We start from the raw sequence: 21139 nt of genomic DNA, 5'->3' as shown, positions 1-21139 counted from the left end.
AAAGAGGGGTTGGGCGCAGACTTGTCGCTGATCCAGATGGTGAGAAGTTCGCTGTCTGAGAGTAAGTGTACTATGGACCAACCTCCAAGATGTCCTGGGATGAGGTCATAGTCAAGGAAGCATAGAACACCATGGGAACAATTCATTTTGCTTGGGGATGGGAGAGGGGGCATCGGAGAAGCCATAATGAGGAGCTAACATGTGAGCTGGGCCTCAAAGCGTGTGATTGCTTTCATTAAGAAGAAGGGGTAGGGGAACAGCATTTCTGGCTGAGGGAACAGCATGTGCAGCAGTGCAGAGGCATGAGAAATCTGGTGTATTCTGGGAAGAGAGTATAGTTGGGTGACAACGCAAGACAAGGAAGAGGAGGAGGGCAAGTGGGGCTTAGCCTGAGGAATAAAGGGAAACAAAAGCATAAAATCAATCACTATTAGATAGGGTGATCTTTCTTGGCCTTTTACGTAAGCTTTGCTTAGACAGCCCAAGAGGAAGTTGGTACTTCCCCAATCTACAGTTTCCCTCACGAGAGGAAGGGTTAATTCAGAACAAGATGAAGAAATGCCTGGGGAGCTGAGTGTGGAAGGGAGAGACCAAGGCAGCCTGAAACTTGAGCAAGGGAAAGGGGGCTGGGGAGGATGGGGGCAGGCCAAGGAAGGGACAGGTCAGTTGCTGAACTCATAAAAACGTCCATGACGAGCCCTGCACTGGACCTTGGGGATACAGAGAGCAGTAAGACAGGGCTCATAGGCTGGCTGGAGAGACACACAAGGAGGTGGAAAAGATAATAAAGTGGGCTGAGTTCTGTGGCTTGGGCTGTGTAGCAAGTGTCTATGGGGAACACCTACCTCAGGCCAGAGACATGGAAAAGGCCTCGTAGAGGAGGTAACATTGGAACTGGGCTTTAAAGGAGGAATAGGAGTTTGCTGCATAGAGACTGAGGAGCTCTCATAATTCCCTTATCCCCCCTTTTATTAAGACTGAACACACTGTAGCTACTTGGCCAACGTCCGTCCTTTCTGCTGGACTCCTCAGGGACAGAAACTCTATTTGTCTGGTTCATTGAGTTCTCGCCTAGACCTAAAAGAGTCCCTGGCATAGAGTAGGTGCTCAATAATGTGTGTGTGCAGCCTGGGCAAAGGCTCAGCAGTCAGTGCAGACAGAAGCAGCAGCAAAAAGTGTGGTTTGGGACAGGGCAGGTAGGACAGGCAGAGTCCAGGGCAGAAATGGACTTGATTGCCCATCTGAGCAGTTTGGATTTTATCCTCTAAACAGGGAGGGACATGATCAAATTTGTATTCACCCATTTATTTGACAAAGACGTATGGAGCACCTATTATATGCCAAGTATTGTGTTGGACCCTAGGGATATCATGGGAGCAAGACCAGCTCCTTCCTCACGGGAGCCAACGTTCTTATGGGAACACAGCAAACTTTAAACCATTAAGAAATAGTGTATCTTCAGCGAGTGATGAAATGCTAGGTAGAAAAACAAACATGGGTAAGAGGCTAGAAATTGATGAGAAGCGGCAGGTTCAGTGCCGGATGAGGAATGTGTCAGATACGATTGTGTTCACTGCAAAGAGCAAAAAACCTGGCTCACAGTAGCCTAGTGTGTAGCAGTTTATTTGTATCTCGCAACAGGAAGTCCAAGAGGTAAGCAGTCCAGGGCTGGATGGGGACTCAGTGGTGATGTCGAGAAATCATGTTCCTCCATCTTTCCGTTCCATCTAATTAGCTTTATCTCTGATGCTTTAACTTTTTTTTTTAAATGAAGAGAATGAATTCATGCATTTCATATTTATTTCAAAGTACATAATTAAAAACACTTAAGGGCTTCCCTGGTGGCGCAGTGGTTGAGAGTCTGCCTGTCAATGCAGGGGACACGGGTTCGAGCCCTGGTCTGGGAAGATCCCACATGCCGCGGAGCAACTGGGCCCGTGAGCCACAACTACTGAGCCTGCGCGTCTGGAGCTTGTGCTCCGCAACAAGAGAGGCCGCGATAGTGAGAGGCCCGCGCACCGCGATGAAGAGTGGCCCCCGCTTGCTGCAACTAGAGAAAGCCCTTGCACAGAAACAAAGACCCAACACAGCTAAAAAAATAAATAAATAAAATAAATTAATTAAAAAAAAAAACAAACACTTAAGTTGATGTTTTGCTGACATATAAATTTCTCCATCCAGAAAAATTCGGAAAAGTATAATGCTCACAAAAATGACTGGTATGAGTTTTGGGTGTTGGGAAATAGGGAAAAGGGCCAAAGCCACAGCTGGGTTGATGTGATCTATGACTGGATGGCACCCATGCGTGTGCAAGGTATTCAATTCCTATCCTGGGCGAATTCAGTGGAAGCAGGTATTCAAAGCCAGAAATGGCCATGAGAGTATAACCCTGGTGTCCCCCTATCTCCTACAAAGAAACATTTTAGGGAGAGCGTCAGGCTTCCTAAATTTTATAGAATGGGAGATAAGGGACAAGCTGACCGCAGCTGACACTTGGTTTACTAAAGGATCATTCTGGGGCGGTGGGGAAGATGGATTTGAGGAGGAAAGTCTGCAAGTCCTGGGACAGATGGGGAAGCCTGGATTAGGGCAGGTGACAGGAATGGAGATGGGGGAGCAGCTTTGAGAACTAAGGGGGAGAATGCTGACATAGTGACAGTTCATGTAGAGCTGAATGAAGGACCACACTGACGTGAGGGGACCTAAATGCAGCTGCAAGAATCGGTGAGCCACTCCCATGTCCCCAACAATATCAGTCCCCCCTTTGGAGAGTTGCTTGTAAGAGGCAAATTCCAAGATGACTTTCTGAATGCTAAGAAATTCCTGAGGTCAGTCTGCCCTTCTTTTATTGGTGGAGCCCGCCAGTCATGGAATACAAATACTCACTGGGTACTGGGCATTCATTAGTGTCTTGGCAGCCAATGACAAATCTCTTTTAAAACAAACAAACATGGCGGCAGATCTTTGAGGAGTTTGGGGGAATGCAGACCAGGCAACCCAGCCCTTGGGCCCTAGTCATTGGACACTTGAGTTGGTCACTGATTAGGGGAGATTTTGTTGACAGGTGGTAAAAATTGCTCTAAAAACTTGGGGCCTGGAACCTCCCTGGTGGCGCAGTGGTTAAGAATCCGCCTGCCAGTGCAGGGGACATGAGTTCGAGCCCTGGTCCGGGAAGATCCCACATGCCGTGGAGCAACTAAGCCTGTGCGCCAAGACTACTGAGCCTGTGCTCTAGAGCCTGCCAGGCACAACTACTGAGCCCACGTGCCGCAACTACTGAAGCCCACGCGCCTAGAACCCGTGCTCCGCAACAAAAGGAGCCACCGCAATGAGAAGCCCACGCACCGCAACGAAGAGTAGCCCCCGCTTGCTGCAACTAGAGAAAGCCCACGCAAAACAACAACGAAGACTCAAGGCAGCCAAAAACAAATAAATATATATATTTTAAAAAATTAGTTCCTTAAAACACAAAAACAAAAACAAAAAGAAACTTGGGGCCAGGAATTTCCTGGTGGTCCAGTTGTTAGGGCTCTGCATGCTCACTGCCGAGGGCCCAGGTTTGATTCCTGGTCAGGGAACTAAGATCCCACAAGTTGCGTGGTGCAGCAAAAAAATAAAAACAAAACAAAACAAAACAAAAAACCAACAAACAAAAATAAACTTGGGGCCATGTGGCACCATGAATATCATCTCCTGAGCAAGGAAGGGAGGACGACTGGTCTCAGAAAAGTTCCTTCCCCAAAGATTATGACGCTTATTTGTCTTTAATGTAGCTAGCTGAACTGGTTTCAGGTAGTCAAATAGTCCACACTGCCTGGGCCTGGCACTCTTCTAAGTACTGGGGAACAAAACAGAAAAAAATCCCTCCCCTCAGAATTCTGGTAGGAGGAGACACCCAAAGCCCTAAATAAACAAGTAGTCTCTATATGGTATACTAGTTGTTTCTTTTTGTTCTTCTGTGTTAAGCAGTGCTCTTGGAGCTAAATCCATCCTTCACTGCATAATTCACTTGTAAGTCATGCTGTTTTTTTCTTCTTCAACCCTATAGTCAAAAGGAGATTTGGTCCAGACATGTGCCAGTCAATCAGCCATAGGGAAAGTTCTGGGTACCTATTTTCCCAAAGTTTCTCATTCCAGTATTTGGGAGAATTAAAGATGGAAGCATTGAAGCCCCAGAGGTGAACTGTCCAAAGATCAGTTGATTGACAAACAAGACCCAGGTTTCCCAATTCACAGGCTGAGGTGGTACAGATTCTCCATTACCTGATGGTAAGACTATTTGTTCTATTCTCCAGACCAGGCTGGTGGCCCAGGGGTTGATATGCACATGTCTCATGGTTAAGACATTATTAAGCTCTTGACAGGTGACAAAGAACTTTCACATTTGTCACCTCACTCCATACGCCACATAGACTTGCTAAATTTAGCAAATGAAGTTACAGGACACCTTAGTTAGATCTGAACACAATATTTGAAACACACTTACACTAAAAAAAAAAATCTTTGTCTATTTGAAATGCAAATTTAACTGGGTGTCTTAGTGCATTAGGGCTGCTATAACAAAATGCCAATAGACTAGGTGGCTTAAAAACAAACATTTATTTCTCATAGTTCTGGAGGCTGAGAAGTCCAAGATCAAGACACTGGCAGATTTGGTGTCTGGTTAGAACCCTTTTCCTGGTTCACAGATGGCCGTCTTCTCCTGTGTCCTCACGTGGTGGAAAGAACAAGGGAGCTCCCTGGGGTCACTTTTATCAGGACTCATCGCATTCAGGAAGCCTCTGATCTCATGATCTCCCAAAGGCCTCACCTCTTAATACCATCACATCGGGCATTAGGATTTAGCACATGAATTTTGATGAGACACAAGGATTCAGTTTATAGCACTGGACATTCTGTATTTTTTCTGGCAACCCTAACCCTACACTCCTCAGAGGCAGGCAATGTCAGTGTCCCCATCTGATCATTGAGGCTCAGAAAGAAAATTTTCTAAGGTCAATCAACCAAAGCGGTGGCAGAACCTGGCCCCCAGGTTGGCCCCTGGGTACCATCTTCAAGGCATCAAGGATGCCCTGGGATGGAGTGTGGTGGTCTCGGGGCTAGAAGGGATGAACAGTGTAAGGGAAGGCCTTAGAGGGACCAACCAGCATGAGTCGTGGACCCCACGGTCTTCATATTAAAGGGCAGAGAAGAGAGGGTTTCCATTCTTAGTTGTAACATGTTTTCGGTTTTAGTTTACTGCACCAGGGCCTCGGCAACCCAGCCAACAAGGCTGGAAATGCAGGAAGCCATCTGGAGCTGAGTGCTGAGTCATAGGGCCTGGAGAAAAACAAGAACATAGGCAGAGGAGGGGGCGGGGAGCAACCTCCCTGGAGATCGTGGTGGGCACCGGAAATAGAAACTGCTCTCTTTGAAGCATCTGTGAGAAGGTCCAAGATCACCACGTGACTGCAACCCCCTTCCTATTAAGCGCCAACTGAATGCAGAGCTCTGTTCTGTGAGAATGTCAATAAGTCAGGTGGTGTAGCAGAAGTTTCTAGTTTTTTGGGGGAGGAGGGTGGTAATGGGTTTTTGTTTTTGTTTTTGTTTTGCTTTTCAAATCCTGGCTCATCCTCTTCTCTTACTACCTGTCAGTCCTTGGACAGTTTACTTAAACTTTCTGACCCTGTTTCATCTTCAGGAATAATAATCCTCATCTCATTAGGATAGTGTGAGGGTTTCAATGAAATAACATTTTTTAAAAGTGTCTTGCCTAGGTTTAGCACACAGTAGATGGTCCAAAAAGGGTAGGTTTTGTTATCAGAGAGACCTAAAAATATCTTCCTGTCAGGTTGGTGTGGGGATTAAATCAGATAATGTATCTTCACTCTCAAGAGAGCACTGGACCCAGGTCTTAGCAAGAAGTCAGCTAATGACAGAGATTCCTTTCTCCTGGTTTTGCCCCTAGATTCTGAGATGGCTGGTTCTGGTCCCCCTGGCTGCTGTTTAGTAAGGTAAATACACACACAGTGAATTCTTATATGATATATGTTCATTCCATCCACAAATGTTTCCTTTAACATTGTTCATGTCACTGGTTCAGCCTCTGTGGAGGTAGAGACAAACGAAATGAAGATAAACATTCTTATTTTTCCATTGTTTTTAGCAACTGTTCCGTGTCAAGCACTTTGCGAAGCACTTAGTATTGGATTCTCAGAGCAACTCTTTTAGATCAGTACTATTATAATGCCATTTTATAGACGGGAAAACTGAGGCTCAGAAGGATTCAATACGTCATCCAAAGGCACAGAGCTAGTAGGTAGCAGAGCCGAGGCTCAATCCCAGGCCTGACTCTTCCAAAGGTCCTGACTATTCTACAATGGACCAGATCCCAGAGGGAGAAAAACCCTCAGTTGGAGATTTCAACTTATTCAGGCACAAGGGTAACTAGACAGCACAGGGCAGTGAGATGATGAAATGCCAGAGGAGAGACTGGTCATCAGAGTAATAACAGTTCTGGGCTGGGAGGGGCTCCCTGAGGGACTTCATAGAAGTTGGGGGCGGGGAGTAGCACTAGACCTTGAGAAAGGAGATGGAGGAGGGTATAGAGAAAGCAGGTGAGCAAAAGCACACAGGACTTGGCCAGGTATGGGCAGGGTTCAGCGAGAGGCCAGCTGGCCGAGCCCAAGGCGTGTTTTGGAAGCAAAAGGAGGAATATCCAGTTGGGATAGAATCTGGTTGGGGCTGGCTATCATCAATTTCCAGAATGATAAACTCCTCAAGCCCAGCTGAAGTGATTTCTAGCCTTAGAGCATCACTGCTTAGAGGATGCCTACAAATCACGTGCTGGGCCTAGTCAGCAGTGCTCGAAGGTGTACCTGTTGCTGGAAAGGAAGGAGGTTTCTGCAGTCAGTAGACATCACCTGTCTTGCCCAGTGGCCTCAACCTTAGGTAAGGAGATAATGACATTCCCTTTGCCTTCAGAGGATTCCACTAAGAAGAACAAATGCTAAGGGTCATCAAAGCAAACTCAGAGATGGTACAACTTTTCTTCAAGCCAGTCTGGCAATATATATCAAGAGGATGAATGCAAGCCCCCTTTGATCCCATGATTTTACTGCTAGGAATTAATCCTAGGGAAATGGTCATAGAGGTGTGCAAAACAGTGTGTGTACAAGGATAGTTGCAATAGTATCACTTGCAAACACAAGAATCAGAAATGTACCCCCCACACACACACACAAAAATAGAGAACAGATTTGTGGTTGCCAAGGGGAAGGGGGAGTGGGGGAGGGATGGATTGGGAGTTTGGGGTTAACAGATGCAAACTATTACATATAGAATGGATAAACAGCAAGGTCCTACTGTATAGCACAGGGAACTAAATTCAATGTCCTGTGATAAACCATGATGGAAAAGAATATGAAAAAGAATATAATACAGAATATGTATTATAACTGAATCACTTTGCTGTACAGCAAAAGTTAACACAACCTTGTAAATCAACTATACTTCAACAAAATAAAGTAAAAAAAAAAAAAATGTCCCAACCAGTCAATAACACGGACTTGGTTAAAAACGATGATATATCCCTTCAATGGAATACTACACTGCCATTAAAAGTCATTGTGGTCACACCATATTAAGTGAAAATATCAAGTTGCAAAACATTAATATAATATTATCCCAGCTTGAAAGTACATTAATCTAATTCATTCACTTATTAAGTAGTTAATGTGCTGTGTCCCAGGCAATATTCTGGGCACTGTGGGTATGGAGGGGAGCAAGTTTAGTGTATTACTGGGGGGAAGTCAGACAACGAGCATATAGACTGTGTTCAGGAATAAACAAGGTAATTCCTGAGAGTAGTACAATGCCATGAAGAAGATATAAGATGGGCTAGTTTAGAGTGAGTAACAAGGGAGGGATTATCTGAGGAGCTGACATTTTGATTGCCACCTGCATATTGAAAAACATCTAGTCATGAGGATCTGGGGAAGAGCCTTTCAGGCAGAGCGACAAAGGCCTTGAGGGACAATGCAGTTGGAGTACTAGAAACAAAAAAATAAAGGAAGAGAAAGAGTGTGTGAGTAGGGAGAGAAGAGGTAGGGGAGAGGCAGGCACAGGCAGGATAAAGTAGAGTCTGAAAACCAAAGTGAGGTGTTTACAACGGGTTTGGATTTTATTCTAACTGCAGTGGGATGCTACTGGATTTTAAGTCAGGCAATGATTATATTTACACTTATATTTATGTAACCAGAAGGAAATACATCAACGGGTTAATAGAGATCATCAAGGGATAGTGGGATAATGAACAATTTTTTATTTGCTTCTGTGTGTTTTTCTGTAGCTCCCAAACTTTGGCAGTTAGAAGCAAACAGTAATTTCTCTTAAAAAAAAAACAAATTCACCAGTGTGAGCTAATGGCTGCCAATCATGTGGAGCTGCAGTAAGAAAAGACTTTTGCCCACGCCGTCTCATTGGCTTTTCGCAATGACCCCGTGAGTTAAGTCAGACCATTTTAATGAGCTCCATTTTACAGGTGAGAAAATTGAGGTTGGAAGGTGCAGAGACTCTGGCAGAAAATGTTAGAACTGGGACCAGAATCAAGTCTCTACAGCCTTTGCCCGGGTTGGCTGATTTTGCCACATAGCCGAGCCTCTGGGCGGGTCTGCCTTAGATGCAACCAGACACCCAGAGGTCCCAGGAAGAAGTCACCGAATTACTCCTTCCTGCTTGGGGGAGAGCGGGAGGGACCTACTGCCCCCAACTGCAAATGGCTAGTGCAAGAGCACGTGTGTGCAAGAAGAGGGGTCTTGCCCACATGGTAGATGCTCAATAAACATTTGTTAATTAATGAAATAACTTGCTTTCAGGAAAATGCTGCTTACCCTAGGGAAGCGGTTTAGCTGACTTCACAATTCAGTAGCTGCATGATCTTAGGTTAATTTTTCTACCTTCCAAGCCCTGAGTCCTCCTCTGTAAAATGGAGATAAAGTCTGTACTCGTTCACCTCTGTGAAGTGTGATAGTTGGGGGCAGGCTCTGGAGCCCAGCTGCCTGGGCTTGAATTTACTTCTACCCTGTTCTAGCTATGCCCTTGTGGAGCTGCTTAGCCTCTTAACACCTCAGTTTTCTCATCTGTAAAGTGGGAGTAATAATACTTGTCTCATGTATACAGTGATGTGTATAAAATTAATGACTGATTAAAAATAATAATAATAAAATAATACTTGTCTCCTAGTGTTGGTGTTAGGACTAAATGAATGGATAGAGAACTTTGAAGAGGTCTCAGCACATAGTATTTGCTCCTTAAATGTCAGATAATGTTAGCATTAGCATTATAAGGAGCTTGCATTAAGGGAGAAGCTTTCAGAAGCACAGAAGAACTTATCACAGGGTGCCAAGCAGTAGAAGCTGCTGCTACTGCCTTTCTACCACCATGCCTGCCTTTATTACTGCTTCAGTGGTTTTTCATAGGAAACATATAAATTCACTGTCCATCTTTTTGTTTAGAAAGGAGACCCCTTACCCTTACCCGTCCTTACCCACCAGGACGGTCCCTTGCCAAGTTAAACAAATAAATCTACTCTCTCCCATCTCAGGAGGTTTCTGTCTGTTCAAGGTCATGGGAAGAATTCCCTGGCATTTTCCAGTGTCTGTCGCTAATTCATTTAAGGAGCCACTTTTTACATTTCAGGCTTGACATTTGCTTAATGACATGAAAGGAGCCTCCTCCAGTGAGTGGCCTGGGGTCATGGGACCTCTGACCTCCACCCCTCTTTTCAAGCTTCAGTTGTTTGAGGACCACCAATAATTGTGCAACAGCTGTATACCACTGGGTCTAGTCTTTCCCTCATTATTTTTCTTGAACTTGTCTCACATTGAAAACTCAAAATACATTTATTCAAAAGGGAGATGTACTCGTTACCATAAATGGAAAGCCACAAATAGAAGCTACTCATAAAAAGAAATATCATGAAAATAAAGCAGTATTATTGAATTCTAGAGGAATAGGGTTGCCCATTGAAGACTCTGGGCTCTTGAAGCCTGTTTGATTTCCATTTAAAAGAGAGATCTGGAGAGGTGTGACAGACCTATTAGTACCACAGTAAGATTGTCTTCTTGGTGTAATAAGAAGGATTGAAAACAATTTAAAGAGGAAAAAGTCCCTAATCACATGATTCAGTGTTTTTATTTCTCTGTCTCTTCACCTTCTAGAACTTTCTCCTGTCTGCCAGGGGATCCCTTCTATGTGATTCAGCTCTTTTTTTTTTTTTTCTTTCCCAATTTATTTATTTATTTTTGGCTGCGTTGGGTCTTCGTTGCTGCACGCGGGCTTTCTCTAGTTGCGGCGAGCAGGGGCTACTGTTCGTTGCGGTGCGCGGGTTTCTCATTGCGGTGGCTTCTCCTTGCGGAGCGCGGGCTCTAGGTGCGTGGGCTTCAGTAGTTGTGGCTCGCGGGCTCTAGAGTGCAGGCTCAGTAGTTGTGGTGCTCGGGTTTAGCTGCTCTGTGGCATGTGGGATCTTCCCGGATCAGGGTTCGTACCTGTGTCCCCTGCCTTGGCAGGCGGATTCTTAACCACTGCACCACCAGGGAAACCCTGATTCAGTTCTTTATTGAGAAAAGCTAAGGAAAGACCAGCCCATCCTCTGCTTCTCACTTGTTAGGTCATTTTAGGAAGATTCTTAGCCCTCTCTGAAGGCTAGGGGGCTGAATTAGAAAAATGTTCTTCTGTGATGATTTCCAGGCCCCCAAAGTATGTCGGCTGCCCATCTATGTTTTTTACCTGCTGATGGAGCAGGAGTGAAATCCATCCGGAGGATGGCTTCCTGGAATAGTTCCGGTCTCTGGATGTCCATGAGAAGCCAAGATGTGTGATTCACCACACAGCCACAAATGAATTCACGTTTCCCGGGGGTGGACTTTCTGCATGTTGAACTGAGCGGTTGGATGGCTATGTTTCAGCTGAAAAAGGAAGTAGCCAAGACCCCTCTCTGCCCAGCCTAGATCCTCGGAAGAAATGACAAAACGACCTCAGGTTTCATCCCCTTGTTCGGCAGCCTCTGCAAGTGCTGCCTTCCTCAGAGAGCGTGGGAGGAGCTGCTGAGGCTTCGCTCCTAAATTATTCCCCTTTTCAGGTCTTTGACCTGCTTCTAAATTGGCTGGGATCTGCCACACCTGTGCTGCATCCAGATTCTTTAGCCTGACATGCAAGCCCCTCCCGTCTGGTTCCAATCTGCATTTGCAGCCATGGCTGCTGGGATGTCCTTCCTTGAATCCCCTGCTTCTGGCAAGTTTGTTCCCTGGCACATAGTAGGTGTGGAAATGTAATGGAATAAAAGAGTATATCTTATGCTGGACTGCCTCTACTGTCCATTTCAACATGTAGTTCTTGAGTGTCAGGGACAAATGGTGCTCAAAGGCTTCCTATATGCCTGGCCCTGGTGGGGTGACCACTGTCTCGATTCGCTGAGCATTTTCCTGGTCCTGGCACTGGAAGACCAGAACCAGGAAACACCTGGGACAAAGGCAAAGCAGGATGGTTGGTCACCCTGCTGGGTTAGACTACACATGCTCTATTTCCGTGGGACCTCCAGCATAGTGGGAGAGGATGACAGTAAACAAATTATCCCACAAAGACATAAGTAATTACGAGCCATGGTGAATGCAGAAAAGAAGCCAGCCCTGAGCTGAGCACTGTGGGTACAAAGAGGAAAAGGCATAGTTCTGGCCCTGGAGAATCTCCTGGTTGCAGCTAGGAGAGAGAGGGACACACAGCTTATTTAATATCAAGTACCAAGTGCAATGGATCAGAAATCTACCCTCTCTTTTTCCCTGTTCACAATGCACTGTTTCTATTTTAATTGTGGTTTCAAGCATCAGAATCCCACTCCGGTAAATTAAATAGATATACATCTATGGAAAGGGTATTACAAGGAAAAGCTGAAAAACTAGGCCTTGGAAGAGAGAGAAACGATTGCTTCTTAGGGAGTTGAGAGAGTAAAAAATATGCCAGAACAAAAGAACATGCCTTGTTCCATTTCCATTAGAAAAATTGTCTTGAGCCATTCTCTGCCCTTGGGTTTCTCTGCCCAGTATTCTAATTCCAGGAAGAAAGAATTCAATAGCCAAGCCTGGGTCTCATGACAGCCCCTTGGCTAGGCTAGGGGGGCACCGTGATTAGAAATCCACCAAAATAGTTTGCGATGGGGGATGGGGCCCGGGGTGTGGGGTGGCGGGGTGGCTGCTAATGGAAACGGAAGGGCCAGGATGCTGGGAAGGTGAGGGCTTCAGTCACCTGCTACCTCCTCTTCGCGAGGCGGTCCAGACACTGCCTTCCCTAGGGCTTCCAGCTCTGTGGTCATTGCCTTCCAAGGAGCTCTCTGCTGGACTTATGTCCGGAATATTCTGTTACCATGGACAGCCCCATGCTGACAGCTTCCTTCCCCAGGCACCTTGACCGTGACCACCTTGGAGCATGTGCTGTGTCCTTGGGTACAGCTGGTGCAATTCCTGTAACACTCTGTAAGTGTTGATGAGGGCTTTCTGGAGAGTTCAAAGGAGCCCACTGCCCTCCAGCCAAACCAGTCTTCTTTCTGCTTCTTATATACTCAGCCTACTTTGCTACCCCTTCCACCCATTTGCCTGCTTTGCTGACCTCATGGTACAGCAGTTCTCCATCAGGGGCAGCTTTACCCTCCAGGGACATTTGGTGACATCTGGAGACAGTTGTGGTTGTCACACTGGAGAGTGGGCTGCCACCAGCATCTTGTGGGTAGAGGCCAGAGATGCTACTAAACATCCTAAAATGCACAGGACAGACCCCACAACAAAGAATTATCAGGCCCCTAATGTCCCTAATGCCAAGGCAGAGGAGTCCAGTGGCACGGCTGAATGCCCACGTCTCCGATCAAAACTTCTCCACTCTAAGAGGCCTTCTCTGACCATCCACCCATTTCTTTCTCTCTCACCCCCTATTGTATTTTCCTAAAATGACTGTGTCTGTATATTCAGTTGCTTGTTTGGGGCCCGTCTCCTGTAGGAGAAGGTCAGCCCTAGGAGAGCGGGGCCCCCTGGGGCTTGTTCCCCGCTGCCTGGAGAGCAGCACCTGGCGCACTGTGGGCGGCTCAATACAAATGTGTTGAATGAATGTTTAATAAAGGAGAGTGGCCTCAACTCCTCAAATAGCAGAAGTCAGAACACTCAGCTATGAAACCCAGTTCCTCTAGGGCTGGCCATCTTTGGGTGCATTTGTTTATTTCCCCAGCCAGTTCAAATTCAGCCTTTGGCAAGTTTCTGAAGCCTCCTGGGCCTCAGTTTCTCCATCTGTTAAGTGGGGCTATGATTATTAGCCCCTTCTTTGCAGAGATGTGGTGGGGATGAAATAAATTACCCCACAAAACACTTAAGAAAATGCCTGACTCAGAAGCGCCTCTGTAAATGTCATCTCTCATCATCATCATCATGATGACTTGGCCAGAGTAGGCGGTGAAGATGACAGAATGGGCTCTGGGGCCCTCCCAGAAGATCAGGGGATTAATGCAGCTTGCAAGGCCAAAGCTGTCCCCACTTGGTTTTGCCAGCTCTTGCTTCATCCATGAAATAACCAGATGAAGCCTTTATCCATCTCTTGTTTTAGAAGGAGGCTATCAGAAACTGTGGATTTAATGTGGCAGATGGTGCTGTCCTTGAATTATGAAACCAAAGGAGGAAATTAAAGTGCTCTGTTGCAACAGATATGGGCCAGCAGGGGTAGAGGGCAGTGGCTGGGGCACAAAGGAGAGTGGAGGAGGTGTTTTATCAGCTGGACAATGGCTATTCTTGAAGGTAGCTGGAGTCCTAGAATAATATGATTTTATAGCCTAAAATAATTTGAGGCTACCCTCTTCATTTTATATAGGCAAATGAGGCCCAGAGAGGGAAAGTGACCCCCAAGGTCACAGAGCCAGTTAGTGGCAGAGCAACCCACACTTCTTGTTTTATTGAACAGGGTTATTTTTTTGCTGCCCCAGGCCAAGGCCAGGGGCAGCCTCTGTCCCCAGGCATCCTGACTTTGGGCACCTCTGCTCTGCAGAGAACAGGGCACAAGCACCCCGTGTCTCTTCCCAGCACATCACGGGGGAGTATGAGTCAGAGTCCTGGAACCCTGTCTGGGGTTCCTGAGGTCCTAGAACCTCAGTTTGCTTATCTATAAAATGGGAATAATAATAGGCCCTACCTCACAGGGTCACTGTGAGAATTTGCTGAGTTACCATCACATAAAGTATTTAGCCATGGGCTTAGCACATAGTAAATGCTGCATAAAATGTTAGTTCTTATTATGGCCCCAGAATTGACTTTAGGGTCTAAAGGTCCTTAGGCTGTGAGCCTCTCAGAGGTAGTGCCCATCTATGGGACATCTTTTGTCCTCTATGCCTTGCCAGGCAATCGACGCCTGCCACGGGCTCCGTAAATGATAGTGGCTGACGACAGCCCCCCTTAGGGACACCCATTTCTCAGTAGGCACCATGAAGCACCAGAAAATGCTGCCAGCAACGCATGTGACTTTTGTCACTAGTTTAGACTTTAATCCTAAACGGATAAAGCAATCCTCCTGTCCAATGGTGAATCGACCTCGTGATGAGGGCTGTGTTTGTTTTCCCAGCCTTTCTGGCAGCACGGAATCTTTCCCCAACTAGCTGTGGGCTATTTGCATTTAAATTGGTTTTCTCTCATTATAGAAATCTCTTAGGTCAGCTGGAGTTTCCATTTTCCTCAGCATCAGTCTGGAAGCTCCGTTTCTTGCTCGAGGGTCCCTCACGCCTTTCTTCCTCTTGCCGACAGTGAGATGTAGTTACGTATTCTCATCGTGGGGACCAGATAGCCTGAGAAAGTCGCCCAAATCCCAGGCAGGCTTGGCGTGTTTCTCCCAGGAGAAGGTGGGGGCTGGGGGGAGGGGCTGGAGGATTCTGGTCCTGCGATTGCAGGAAGGAGACCCTGGGGTGGTTCAGCTTCAGCATCTCGGCCTCATTTTCTCATTTACTCAAAAAACATCGATCGACTAAGCCTGATGCTAGGTGCTTGGAATGCAGAGATAAATAAGACGTACTTACTGCCTCCCAGGAGCTCCCTGTCTAGCAAAGGAGAGAGAAAAGCAAAATAATACAAAAAAATCATAACATAGTCAAATAATTGCTTTAATAAGGATCAGAATAGATTGCAGCCAGAGCATAGGCTTTCAGATAATGCTCATCATAAACCACGGTCACACACACGTGCACGCACATGCACATGTGCACACATACACTAGCTAACATGTTTATAGCACTCACCATGTGCCCGGAGATCTTTCTAAGCAGATAATATATGGCCTTTTACTTTGCTTCACTTTATTGTACTTCTCAGATATTGCGTTTTTTACCAATTGAAGGTTTGTGGCAACCCTGTGTCGAGCAAGTCTATGAGTGCCATTTTTCTAATAGCATCGTTTTTCAATTAAGGTATGTACATTGTTTCATTGTTTTCTTAGACATAATGCTATTGCACACTTAATAGACTACAGTATAGTATAAACATAACTTATATGCACTGGGTTACCAAAAAATTTGTGTGACTTGCTTTATTGCAATATTTGCTTGATTGTGTTGATCTCGAACCGATCCTGCAATATCTCCAAGGTAAATACATAGATATATATATTTATACATAATATATAAATATATATTTAGTAGTATATTAATTTAATCTTCGTGGCAGCCATAAAGGAAGTGCTATCATTATCATTGTTTTCTAGATGAGGGAACTGAGGTACAGAAAGATGAAATCACTTGCCCAAGGTCATTGCTAATCAACTGTAGAGATAGATTTGAACCCAGGCAGTCCAGGTCCAGAGTCTGTGCTATTCGTCCTATGTTATAACCACACCTGACAAAGAGCGATGTACTTTTGTGTTTTCTAGTCTAGTTCATCTTTCAAGACGTGCTTGTCAAGATCCACTACACTGCTATCCTGACCCATCTATGGGCTGTGGACCATGGTTTGTGAAGATTGAATTGAACTATAGAAGGAGGGCCCAAGTCTGCCTGGGAGAATCAGGGAGGGCAAAACAGGGAGAAGATGCTTGTGGTGGATTTGAAGGATGACTAGAAATTTTCCAGAGCAGAGTATTTCACTAAGGAGGACTGTGCCAATCCCCAAAGTATGAGCAAGTGTGGAAGTCTAGGTCTGGGGGGCCTCAAATTGCATGACAACACTCAGGTGTGATGTGGGCTGAGTAGGTGGTGAGCCATGAGACTGGGAGACCAGCCGAGACCAGACCACGGCAGGCCTTGAATGTCATGTTCATGGGCTCTGTCCTGAGGGCAGGGTGAGCCGTGGAGTGGTCGAGCAGGAGAGGAACATAGTTGGCTAGAAAGATCACTCTAGCTCTGGTGTGGAGGGCTGCCTGGACAGGGAGGCAAGGAGACAGTATAATCAATAGAACCAAGAGGTGTAAGAGCCATGCTTGACTGGGTATAATCGATAGGGTTAGGTGGCGGGTTTTCCTGCAGAGAGGCACTCCTGCTGCCCAATGATGTGCTGTGGAGCTGCATCTACCCAGAGAAGATATCCTTATCTAATTCACCCAGACACCTTACGGGCTGGTGGTGGCTCTCGTGTGTGATAGCCAAGAGGGGCGGGGACAGGGCTTAACTAAGGCTGTGGCATTTGAGGAAGAGATGGGGGACCAAATGTACGAGATAGAGTGGGGCAAAGTAATCTGGTCTTGGTGATCAACCAGATGTCAGGGCTGAGGGAGAGAGAGATCGGATGGTGCCCGATGTACTGGTTGAGCTCAATCAGCTTTAATCCTGCTTCAATCTAACACCAGGGGTCGGCAAACTATTCTGTAAAGGACCAGACAGAAAATATTTTAGACTTTGCAAGCCTTGTGGTCTCTGTTGCAACTACCGAACTCTGCCATTATAGTGCGAAAACAGCAATAGACAATACGCAAGTGAATGGGCATGGCTATGTTCCAATAAAACTTTATTTACAAAAACAGGCTGTGGGCCAGATTTGGCCTGAGAGCTGTCATTTACTGACCCTGCTCTGTGTCATCAGGTGGCCCAAGCACCAAGTAAGGTGACCAACTAAGTGTGCCAGGTGGCTGTTAAGGGAGAGAAAGGCTCACGCCTCAGCAGGTACAGATAGACGTTATATCTCTCCTTGAATTATGCCCACCTGATCACAAAAACTCATTTGAAATTGAAGAGTAATTCCATCATCTAGTCCCTGGAGCCCAGCTCTGGCAGGATGGAGGCTGATGTCTCACTGCAGATGCTCATTCTCTGTTACAGTCACAGTGGAGATCCTGGGCTGATAATTCCATTAAATGCAGCGCAACAGAAATACTAGCTCACCTTCATTGAATACTCACTCTGCACCAGACACTGGGCTTTACTTGAATGATCTTCTTTAATGCTGACAAAACCTCTGTGAGGTGGGTATGTACTATGATGTATCCCCTTTTACAGATAAGGAGACTGAGGTACAAAGAGGCTCAGAGGCTTGGGACCAGGCAGTCCAATCCCAGAACCTAGGTCCCCAACCACTCTCCAAAGCTGATGTCACAGGCCCACATGGACAACCACGGTCCTTATGGCAAACCCACATGCTAGCCCTAAAACACAGGATAAAGCTAGTCAAACACTTGGGCATCTTTTGTTCTCTGGCCTGCGTGGCACTCTTATTAAAGACAAGCAGTCCAGCAGAGAGAAACCCATCTGCTTCCAAACCAAACCAAATCAACAAAGCAAAGCTCTCCAGGATCTCTGTTATTGAGCAAAATGGTTGTCAGAAACGGGTCCAGATGAATAGATTGATATCTGAAGGCATTGCATCTAAGGAGGTGGGGACAGAAAATGAAAGAAGACAGTTGATCTCCATGTGTTCACTCTGCAAATGTCCACCGAGGGCTTTGTGGTCCCCTGTCCCTGCCCTCCTGGAGGGCACTGGCTGGGAGGGAGCCAGACACAGAGCGGACCATTCAAATGCCCTGGATGTCATGCACAGTGGGATGAATCCAGGGTAGGCTAGGGACACAGAGCAGGGACATCTGTCTTAGCCTGAGCAGAGGCACCTAGAGCCCAGCCCAGACGATCTGGGGCTAGAGTGGTGGTGAGGGGTATTCCAGGGGAGGGAACAGCACGTTCCAAGGCAAGGGGGTTTGAGGTCTTGCTGGAGTGAGGGAATCATGTAGAAGGGATGTGGTTGGACATGTGGGAAAGCTGGCCCCCGGCAGTTGGCCTGGACCACTCTGGGTTGGAGGCTGCCTCAGTCTCAGCTCCTTTCTGCAACTAGAACAGCCTCTGAGTTCTAGATGATACGCGAATTGCTTGCCAGGAATATGGTGAGGCCAAGAACACTCTGCATCTTGAAGTCGTAAAAACAAATGAGAGTAAATCACTTCTATCACATCGTCCATTTCACCCTCACTTCCAGAGGCCATGTCTTGCCTACACTCACTGACAGTTTGAAAGTGGGCAGGTATTCATATTTCCATCACCCCTGTTGCACTAGCCAAAATATTAACAACTCTCGTTTGGGGGGGGCCCTCACAGTGGCCAGCAGTGAGCTAAGAGCTTTATAAATAATATCCTATTTAACAGAGGAGCAATCTGAGGCTCAGAGAGGCATCATAACTTGCTGAAGGTCATACGTTAGGAAAAGAATAGAGCCAGGATCCAAACACACATCTGCCTGACCTCCGAGCCTGGAGTCTTCTCGCTCAGCCTCTCTGCTTCGACATCATAGGATTTAAGGACTTTGTGGATTTCTGAGAACATTTTCATCTATTATTATATTTGCTCCTGCAAAGAACCTTCTGAATTTAGCAGGTAAAGAACCCTGGCTCAGAGAGGTAAAGTGTCCTCCCCAAGGTCACACAGCTTTTGAAGGGGACAACTGGAAACTTGAACAGAGCTCTTACCATTCCAAAGCCAAAGCTCTATCTCCTTTATCATGGCTCCCAAGTCCAGAAAGAAGATGGACAGCTACTGTTCCACTCCTGGATGTTTCTTATTTTTTAAAAAATAACCCAAACTCATGTTCTTTCAATCTCTACATTGGCAGGTATTCATCAAGCAATCAAAAGACAAATACCTAGGAGAGCAGAACGTGCAGATCACAGCAACATGACCTCATAAGGAGCAGATTGTGCCAAGCAAATCTAATTTCCTCTGGCAGAGCGGCAGCCTGGGAGATAAGGCGAAAGGCACCGACGCTGTCGTTTCCCCCGTTCTGAAGCACAAGTTAGATTAGCTCCACAGAAACACCTGGGGGACGGGGAGGGAGGCAGCTCACCCCACACACACCCACAGAGGCACGCACACACTCACAGTCACTCACAGACACCAACACACACACGCACACACACACACGTCTCCAAAGACACACATGCAAATCGAGAGATGCCCACAAATGCATAGGCACAGACACACATCTATCCACACACCTCCAACTCAGACACACACAGTCACTTGAATACACATGCACACACGGAGACACACATAAATACAGACACATGCAGAGATATACAGTCGCACAGAGAGAGACATACACAAGTACACATACACACATACCTGCACGCCTCCCCTCCTCATGCAAACACACAGACACAGAGGTACATGCACACGTTCACACATGCACAGAAATAGAGGCACACAAAGACGGTCACAGACACACATACACACACCGAGACACACCCAGCACCCCCTTGCTGCCAGTAGGAGCCTACTCTTCTCAAAGCCCTCCTCTGTAGTCCTCAAATTACATCCTTCCCAAATTGGAGCCTCTGAAAACTGAATACCTCTTGGTGTCCGTGCATATTCTCCACCCTGCCTCGCTGGACGTCTTGATCCAGAAACTTGAAACACACCCTGGCAGCTGTGTGCTGTTGAGAAAGATCGTGGACTTTGGAGTCAGGCTGGTGTGTGTTCCAGCTGAGGCTCTGCCAGTCACTAGGTGTGGGAACCTGGGCAAGTCTCTTCACCTTTCTGAGCTTCAGTTTTCTCGTCTGCAGAAAGGGCTGATAATCCCTGTGATGAGCCCATTGCACTGGAGCCCTTTGAAGTTCTGGCATTCGGCAAGGACCTGTCCGTGACAAGTATTTTCCTTATTTGAATGTCTGTCTTCCTCCCCAGGCTGGAGGCACCTTGTGGGCAGGGGTCTTTACTGTTTCCACCCAAGTCAGTTTCCAGGGCTTAGCAGTGTCTGCAAAGCACATCGTAGGTACTCAGCAAATATTTGTGAAATGAATCAAACAAGTCTGTATCCTTAGTTCCTAGCAAGGTCTGGGCACAAAGTATGTGCTCAAGTACAGTTAAAGTGTGTTGAGAAAAGTAATACATGAAAGTATAATCACAACCATGGACCAAGTTCTAACTATATGCCAGGCATGCCCTTTACCGCATTCCACACTCTCCGAGAAACAGGCATTCATTCGTAGATGAGGAAACTGAGATCCAAAGAAGTTAAATAATTCACCCAAGGTTACCTGGCTTCCTGGGGGTGGCAGTTCAAAATCAGGAATCTGTTGAACACACACTCAAAACCTAACTCTAGTCTCCATGAATAAACATTTTCCCCTGGTGACACAACTCAACTGATGATGTCTACAGCCAACTCTGCTTCAGTTACAATGTGGAGTAACTCTTTAGAGTGAATCATTATCTTCAATCCCGGGTTGACTTCTCCGTATCCAGCATCTGTCTAGCGCATCTTCCATATGGTCATGGTTGCATTTTAAAACTATCACAACCCCAAACTCCTGATGTCTGCATTTATCCTCGGTCCCTCTCAGCTAACAGCCATCCATCCATCCATCCATCTATCCATCCATCAATTGATCTATCTATCGATCTGTCGTCTATCACCTGACCATTTTCCATTTAAGGCCCATTCTGTCCCCAGATGTTTTGCTTCTGTGTTCATATAAACCACACAGCCCCATCCTGCATCTGTCAAATCTGTTTTCCCCTCTCTTGCACTGGTACAATCCATGGGCTTAAAACTCAACCAACCGGTAGGCCAATTAAGCTACTTTGCATAACAACCACATTTGGCAGTAATTGATGGCGCATAGTTAAGCATCTTGCAAATCCTGAAAGGTTGCTACACTTGCACCAGCCTTGCTTCTG

General features: G+C 46.3%; 1 long non-coding RNA gene across 1 annotated transcript in view; it reads right to left on the bottom strand.

The window, feature by feature from the left end:
- Positions 1 to 19893, bottom strand: part of LOC130707290 (uncharacterized) — a 29597-nt gene extending 9704 nt beyond the window's left edge. Inside the window, exon 1 of the long non-coding RNA XR_009007186.1 lies at positions 19810 to 19893. This is a non-coding gene — a long non-coding RNA (uncharacterized LOC130707290). The remainder of the gene's footprint in view (positions 1 to 19809) is intronic.
- Positions 19894 to 21139: the final 1246 nt, after the last annotated feature.

The sequence above is a fragment of the Balaenoptera acutorostrata genome, chromosome 2, assembly GCF_949987535.1.
Source record: "Balaenoptera acutorostrata chromosome 2, mBalAcu1.1, whole genome shotgun sequence".
Lineage (NCBI taxonomy): Eukaryota > Metazoa > Chordata > Mammalia > Artiodactyla > Balaenopteridae > Balaenoptera > Balaenoptera acutorostrata.
Note: the sequence above shows the minus strand (reverse complement) of the source record. Positions and strands in the feature narration are given on the sequence as shown.